Raw genomic sequence first — 8,955 nt, 5'->3', positions numbered from 1 at the left:
AAACAATTCACTTTACTGATCCTCATAGATACCTTCTATGGACCACTCAATATTGCAAATTCCCTTGTACAGGTATCATTACTAACACTTCATCTCATGTTTGAATATTTCTGATTTTAACATGCCAATTGCTGATTCTTTTAACTTCGTAAATTAAGATTTTAATGTTCCTGTGGTATTCTAAATGTTGCTGTGAGTCACTTTATAAGCATGGACACATCATCTAAAATGGAGGATTTATCTTTCTATCCTAAAAAATTTCCTTCATTGAATTCAGTGGATATCTCTTTCCATGTTCATACATTAATTCAAGTGAACAAATTCTGGTCATCTACTGAGGAATTTTTGGCAACCAACAACAGAAAATCTAGATCTTTGTCCCAATCCTGAGTATATTCATGCCAATTTGATTTAATCATTACCTTGAGGGTCTGGGTTTGCAGATGACATACTGTTGATTGCAGATATTTTATACTCAAGTCAATGTCTGAAAAGCTACAGACATGAAGTTGAAACCTTGTTCCGATTGTATTTCTACTGGTGGTTCGAAATGAATGAAACATTTTGAATTCCTTTTCTACCAGTTTTGCTGTGAATGTCTTCGAAGGAAGAGCTTCTGGGAATTGAGCTGCCTATCCATAATTGTAAGGATTTACTAATACCCAGGTTTATTTTTGTTAATATTCTGTTTTAGTCTACAAACACACTGCTGAATAGCTCTTCAAAGCTGGAATGGGTACTAAAGTTGCAGTTTGAATGTATGTGTCATTTTCTCATTTCTTGGCATGTATGGCAAATTTATAAAGTTGTACGGTATCCTGAAGACCTATCCTGTAAAATGTTGGTGCCTAAGTTTTGAATATTATACCACAGGAATTTCATGTGCTACTCACAATATCTCTTCACAATATTTCGGAGGCATCATGATATGAGGAAGAATTAATTACACTTTGTCTGAAGGTTTACAGGGATGTCTTCACTTCTTGATCAACATTCTATTCTTAATATATTTACACTTTGGAATTCCCTTAGCTTCAGCCTCAGACTCAGTATGGGCTATTTGTGATATCTTGTTTAATTCCAGATCTGCTTTCCGGCCCTAAATGAATTTAGACTTATGAAATATTTTGTTGAATTATCACAATCTTTAAACAAAATGCCAGCTACCTCAAGATTTCTTTGTGGTATCACTTTGATCTCTAGTTAAGGACATTATTTAGGCATTGTGCTGGCCACCAGACACAATAGAAATTTGTTCCCAAAATTGTAATGTCTCTTTAACCTCACTTTGACTCCATGATTACGAGCAAAGCTATAAAAGTTCTTCAGCCTAATCATTACTTTGAGGTGAGTGAACATCATTCACTGGTAATTTCTGAACAACCCCTACTTTCACTGTTCTAGCCATTACATTGACTATACATGAGTGCTGTTACCATGGAGACAGGATACTTAACTGTATCGGGGAATTCTAGGTGAAGGCTCTTTGCAAGTGTGGCGAAGGTTTGTTGCTCAGGTTGTGAATCAGGTTGTAAGTTTGCTCACTGAGCTGATAGGTTTGTTGTCAGACATTTGGTCACCATGCTCGGTAACATCATCAGTGAGCCTCTGATGAAGTGTTGGTGTTCTGTCCCACTTGTTATTCATCTGTCTTGGTCTGTTGTGGTGGATGGTATCACTTCCGGTTCTTTTTCTGAGAGGTTGCTAAATTGTATGTTTGTTAGTGGAGTTCTGATTTGAATGCCAGGCCTCTAGGAATTCCTGTGCGTGTCTTTGTTTAGTCTGTCCCAGGATGGATGTATTGTCCCCGTTGAACTGATGTCTCTCTTTGTCTGTGTGATCGTTGATCATGTCTTTTGGTGGCTAGTTGGTGCTCATATATCCTGGTGGCTAGTTTCCTACCTGTCTGTCTAAAGTAATGTTTGTTGCAGCCCTTGCAGGGTATTTTGTATATGATATTTGTTCTGCTGGTTGTTAGTATGAGGTCCTTTAAATTCATCAAGAGCTGTTTCAGTGTGGTGGTAGGTTTGTGGGCTACCATGATGCCTAGGGGCCAGAGTATTCTGGTCATCAATCTCCTTTAATGTTTTGCAGGATGGCTAGAGATTCTGGGCGTGTTGTGTCTTCTTGTATCGGTCTGTTGTTTAGGAATCGGCGGACTGCGCTTGTCGAGTACACGTTATACCTGAATACATTGTACAGATGTTTTTTCTTGCCTACTCTTAGTTCCTGGGTGCTGCAGTGTGTTGAAGTTTGTGTAAATGTCCTGATGCAGCTCAGTTTGTGGGTGTTGGGATGATTGCTCCTGTAGATGAGTATCTGGTTAGTGCATGTGGCTTTCCATAAATGCAGGCCTGTCGCTCTCATTTGGCTTTGTGTTCTGTCATGACAGTTAGTAAGTGGAGTCTGTTGTTGTTCTCTTTCTTTTTGGTGAACCTTATACTGGTAAGGATGGTGTTTATATGTCTACCCAAAGAAATACTAGCCTCACGGCTAGATGAACAAAGGACACTAGCACCTGACAGCACCAACTCCATCAGCAAGGGCAGCATCCTCAAACTAGTAGATCTGTGTCTCACAACTCACTTCATCTTCAATGACAACATCCACAAACAAGTCAATGGGACGTCTGTAGGATCACCCATATCAGGACTCTTACCAGAAGCAGTTATGCAGAGTTTAGAATGAACAGCCCTTCCCACGATTGAGCCCAAGCTTTGGGTTCAATATGTGGATGACACCTTTGTCATCACAAAATGCAGCATATTAGAAGAAGCCCACAAGCACATAAACAACCTCCTTGCTAGTATAAAGTTCACCAAAGAGGAAGAGAGCAATAACTATAGAATGCAAAGCCAATGGAGAGCTACAGACCAACATTTACAGGAAAGCCACACACTGACCAGATACACAACTGCAGGAGCAATCAGCCCAACACTCACAAATGGAGCTGCATCAGGATATTATTTAAATAAGCCACAACACACTGCAGCACCCAAGAACTATGAGAAGCAGCGGAAAAACACCTATATAACATATTCGGGAACAATGGTTACCCGATAAGCACAGTTCGACGATTCCTGCACAACAGACCTAAACAAGAAAACACAACATACCCAGAAACTCTAGCCACACTGCCACAGATTAAAGACATCTCAGAGGTGATGACCAGACTACTCCAGCCCTAGACATCATGATAGCCCACAAACCTACCACCACACTGAAACAGCTCTTTGAAGAACTTAAAGGACCCATAGCAACAACCAGCAGAACGAACATCATATACAAAATACCCTGCAAGGACTGCAGCAAACTTTACATTGGACAGACGCACAGGAAACTAGCCACCAGGATACCTGAGCACCGACTAGCTACCAAAAGACATGACAAACTATCACTGGTACCCATCCACACAGATGAAGACGGACACCAGTTCAATTGGGACAATACATCTATCCTGGGACAGGCTAAACAAAGATATGCATGGGAATTCCTAGAGGCCTGGCATTTAAACCATAACTCCATTAACAAACATATCGATTTGGACCCCATTTACCAACCTATCAGAAAAAGAACTGAAAGTGATATCATCCACACAACAGACCAAAACAGGTAAATAGCAAGAATGACAGAACACCTGCGCTTCATCGGAGTCTCACTGTTGATGTAACCTAGCATGGGGACCAAATGTCTGACAAAAAGTCTACCAGCTGATCGAGCAAACTTACAATCTGAAGATTCTTTGATCAGTCCAATACTATAGGAGTCCTGATTGACTGTAAATTTGGAAGCTTGAGCACAGAATAATGTATGCTTAGGGAAAAATTAAATCTGCTGACTATTTGAACAATCTCCTATTAACATGTTCGTTGAGTTTTAACACCAGGGATATGGTGTTAATCAAACCAACCAGCCTTGTTTGGTTTAGAGGATAAATTAATGAAATTCCAATGTTTGATTGCTTTATTGTTATAAGATATACTGAGATGTAATGATAAATGTTGCTTTGTGTGCTATACAGGCAATTTGTGCAATACAAAGTGCACCAGAGTAGCAGAACAGCATGCCGAATACAGTGTTACAGCCGCAGAGAAGAGGCAGAGAGAGAGATCAGAATTCATGTTTGAGGGGTCCGTTCAAACATTTGCTTTCAAAAAGAAGCCATTCTTGAATCTATTCATACATGCATTGAAACGTTTATATCTGTTGCCCAATGGAAGAGATTGGAAGAGAGTATAACTAGGGTTGATTATGTTGGTTGGGTTCCTGAGGCAGCAGGAAGTATAAATGGAGACAGTGGATGAAAGACTGATTTGCGTCATGTACTAGGTTGGGTTCATGACTCTCTAGTTTCTTGCAGTCTTGGGAAGGAAAATTGACATACTATGCTGTGATGTATCCAGATCCAGAATGACACTGCAAGCAATGGTATGCCTGATAGATGGAGTATACAGGCAAATTATAGTGCAATTGTAGCACAATATTTACTCTCCTCTTCCTATTCTTTCTCCACCTCCTGCTGCACCTACTCCTCCACCTCCACCTCTGCCTCCTCGTTGACAGTGAAAAAAGTTATTGAAGCGTACAATGGAATCCTGATCAACTGGGCCAATGGGCTGAGGAGTGGCAGATGGAGTTTAATTTAGATAAATGTGAGGTGTTGCATTTTGGTAGGATGAACAAAAGCAGAACTTACACAATTAATGGTAGGGCACTGGGGAGTGTTGTCAAACAGAGACCTTGGGGTTCAGGTATATATTCCTTGAAAGTTGTGTCACAGGTAGACAGAGTTGTGAAGAAGGCGTTTGACATACTTTCCTTCATTGGTCAGACCACTGAGTACAGGAGTTGGGTGTCATGTCATGGTGGTACACGACAGTGGTGAGGCCACTTTTGGAACACTGTGTGCAGTTCTGGTTGCCCTGCCATAAGAAGCATAGGAAGGATGTTATTAAATTGTAAAGGGTGCAGAAAAGATTTACAGGGATGTTGCCAGGTCTGGAGGTATTGAGTTCTAAGATAAGACTCAACAGGCTGGGACTTCCTTCATTGGAGCATAGGAGGATGAGGAGTAATCTTATAGAGATTTATAAAATTATGATGAGCATAAATAGGGTGGTTTGTGTGTGGAATGAACCATGATAAGAAGTAATTGCAGGTAGAGTTACAACATTTAAAAGACATTTGAACCAGTACATGAATAAGATAGGTTTCGAGGGATGTGGGCCAAGTGCAGGAAACTGGGGCTAGTTTAGTGTGGGAAACTGGTCAGTATGGACAAGTTTGGCCTGCAGAACTGTTTTCCATGTTGTATGACTTTATGACTTTCTAAGATACATTCTAAGTGCACTCTGTAACAAGGAACAGTGAAATCCTCCACTAATTCCAATTGTTAAAATCATGGCTTCTAGTGGAAGAGTTTGAGTGGCTCATGTATACCTCGTGCCATCATGAGTTTATCTGTAACATATCAGGCAAAAGTGGTTACCTTTCCATTCGACAAAGATCAGTGAATTTGTCATCTTCCCTCTGTATCTCTCCTGTACCCACAACTCTATTTACCTTCATATTTGTGTGAGTTGATCACAATTTGACCATTGTGTTTTCATGCTGTGCTCCTTTTTCAGAATCTTTCTAACAAACCCCAATTATTTACTTGGATTTTCCATGCAAATTCCACAATACTGAATAATGTGTCCCACTTTATTACAAGGCCAGCACATATTTCCTAAGATTTAGGCCCAGAACTGCTCACAATATTTCAAATACAGTCTGACAAGAGCCTTATACAGTCCCAGTTCTTGTATTCTAGCTCTCACAAAATGAATGCTAGCACTGTATTTGCCTTCCTAACTGCTAAGTGAACCTCCATGTTTATCTTCTCACAGTCCTGAGCTCAAACTTGTAAGTCTCTTTGTGCTTTCGATTTCTGAAGCCTTTCCCAATTTTGAAAAGAGTCTAGGCCTCTATTCTGCTTTACAAAGTGCACAACTTCACACTTTGCCACATTGCATTCCATCTGTCACTTTTTTGTCCACTCTCCTAGACTGTCCAGGTCCTTGTGCAACACCCTTGCTTCCTCAACATGTGCTCCTCCACCTTTTTTTGTGGATTTGCAAACTTAGCAAGAATGTTTTCAGTTCTTTCGTCCATATTCTTAATGCATAACCTGAATAGCTGTGATCCCAATACTGATCCCTGTGGAACTCCACTAGTTAGCTGCTGCCACCCTTTATCCCAACTCTTTCCCTTCTGCCAGTCAGCCAATCCTCTATCCATGCTAGTACCTTGCCCCAAGCACCTCCCATGGGCTCTGAGCTTATTGAGCAATCTCCTGTGCGCCACCATGTCTAAGAACTTCCGCAAATCCAATTCACATCCACTGACTATCCTTTGTCTAATTTGCTCGTTACCTCCTCAAAGAATTCAAACAGATTTCTCAGGCATAAAATCCCCTTGGTGAACCCTTACTGACTCAGCTCTATTTAACTCAAGACAATCAAGAACATTCTTCTGCCTTTAGTCTTCAGATTATTTTCAGCTAAACTTCAATTATCCTGAACTAAAAACAAGCCAGTAGCTGTCAAAAACTCACACACTACAAGCAATCTTCCATGAACACTCCAGGGAGCCCTTGCTCTTTAACCTGTACTAGATTTGGTTGTGATTCTGTGAAGACTATCGAACTTTTATTTTAAAATCTTTCAGAAAAATAACTAACCAGAAATTTCTGTCATAAATATTTCTTTCTTCTGACTATCCTATAATACGATAACAACATGAGCCACTCACTGATTTTTTGTTTCACCTCTTTGGAATACTGACTAGATAATTTACGTCATTATGTTTTGTTTCAGTTTTATGAGGTCCAGTCAACAGTATTTCTGATTCCCCAGGACAGGCAACAAATTTAAGTGTATAAGTTCTGCCCTAATTTGCAGCACCTCACATTTATCTAGGTTTAACTCCATCTGCCACTCCTTGGCTCATTGACCCATCTGATCAAGATACCTTTGTACTCTGATGTAACCTTCTTCACTGTCCATTATACCTCCAATTTTGGTGTCATCTGCAAATTTACTAAACATACCTCCAATGTTCACATCCAAATCATTTAAATAAATTACAAGAAGGAGTGGACCTAGCACTGATTATTTGGCACACCACTGGTCACAGGCCTCCACTCTGAAAAGCAACCTTAATTTATCTTTGATCCAGTTTTGTATTCAAATGGCTAGAATTCCCTGTATTGCATGTGATCGAACTTGCTAACCAGTATACCAGGAATCTTGTCAAAGTCCTAAAGCCCATATAGATCATGTCCACTGTTCTGCCCTCATCAAGTGGAGTTGCAGTAGATAGGATAGTGAAGAAAGCGTTTGGTATGCTTTCCTTTATTGGTCAGAGTATTGAGTGCAGGAGTTGGGAGGTCATGTTGCGGCTGTACAGGGTTTTGGTTAGGCCACTGTTGGAATATTGCGTGCAAATCTGGTCTCCTTCCTATCAGGAAGATGTTGTGAGACTTGAAAGGGTTCAGAAAAGATTTACAAGGATGTTGCCAGGGTTGGAGGATCTGAGCTACAGAGAGAGGCTGAACGGGCTGGGGCTGTTTTCCCTGGAGCGTTTGAGGCTGAGGGGTGGCCTTATAGAGGTTTACAAAATTATGAGGGGCATGGATAGGATAAATAGACAAAGTCTTTTCCTTGGGTGGGGAGTCCAGAACGAGAGGGCATAGGTTTAGGGTGAGAGGGGAAAGATGTAAAAGAGACCTAAGGGGCAACATGTTCGCGCAGAAAGTGGTACGTGTATGGAATGAGCTGCCAGAGGATGTGGTGGAGGCTGGTACAATTGTAACATTTAAGAGGCATTTGGATGGGTACATGAATGGGAAGGGTTTGGAGGGATATGAGCCGGGCGCTGGCAGGTGGGACTAGATTGGGTTAGGATATCTGGTCGGCATGGACGAGTTGGACCGAAGGGTCTGTTTCCATGCTGTACATCTCTATGACTCTATAATCAACTTCATTATTTCTTCAAAAACCAATCAATTTGGGGAGACACAATTTCCCATGCACAAAGACATGCCGACTATCCCTAACTAGTCCTTGCCTTTTCAAATGCATGTAAATCTGACCGGCCAGGATTCCCTCCAACAACTTGCCCACCACCAATGTCAAGCTCATTGGCCAATAGTTCCCTGACTTTTACTTAGACCCCTTCAACACTATCTTAAACAAGAGAGTAGTTTACATTTCTGCTTAGGTGAAGCCCATCGCTTCCAAACAGCTTTCTCCTTTCTCAAAAGTGTTCCCAATGTCCCAAAAATCTAAGATGTGGAGGTTCAGATGTTGGACTGGAATGCACAGAAGTCAGAAATCACATGACACCAAGTTGTAGTCCAACAGGTTTATTTGAAATCACAAGCGTTTGGAGCGGTAACCGCTTTGTCAGCTGAAGTGAGGGAGAAGCACACAGAATACTGGATTTACAAATAGAGAGATCAAGGGCAGAGAGATCAAAAGTTCACACCAATAGTGTGAGGGGTGTGTCGAATAATATGTCTCTGCAGATGACCAAGAGTATTACATGGTGTCAGCAAAGTGTCAACAGCTTAAAAATAAGCGAAGGGATGACCTATAATGGGGCAGAGAGATAATTACAAAATGTTGAAAATAAGGTGGTGCTGGAGACAAATGAAATGACTGGAATAACATGGAAAAAAACCCCATAAGCTGCTGGAAAAGCCTAGCAGGTCTGTCAGCATCTAAAATCTAAATCACTCCCTTCCAAATCTGCCCTCAAGACACACACTTCCTTCCCTGATCTGCCTTTGCCTAAAGGGTGAAGCATGTGGCATGGGTAATACTTCTGAGAGTACTACCCTGAAGGCTTTGCCTTTGAACCTAATCCTTAACTCCTGAAATTAATCATGTGAGCCCTCCAAGCTGTCTCTCC

Source organism: Chiloscyllium plagiosum, unplaced genomic scaffold (assembly GCF_037043375.1).
Source record: "Chiloscyllium plagiosum isolate Xiang-an unplaced genomic scaffold, Cpla_swu_hap1 HiC_scaffold_13, whole genome shotgun sequence".
NCBI lineage: Eukaryota > Metazoa > Chordata > Chondrichthyes > Orectolobiformes > Hemiscylliidae > Chiloscyllium > Chiloscyllium plagiosum.
Note: the sequence above shows the minus strand (reverse complement) of the source record.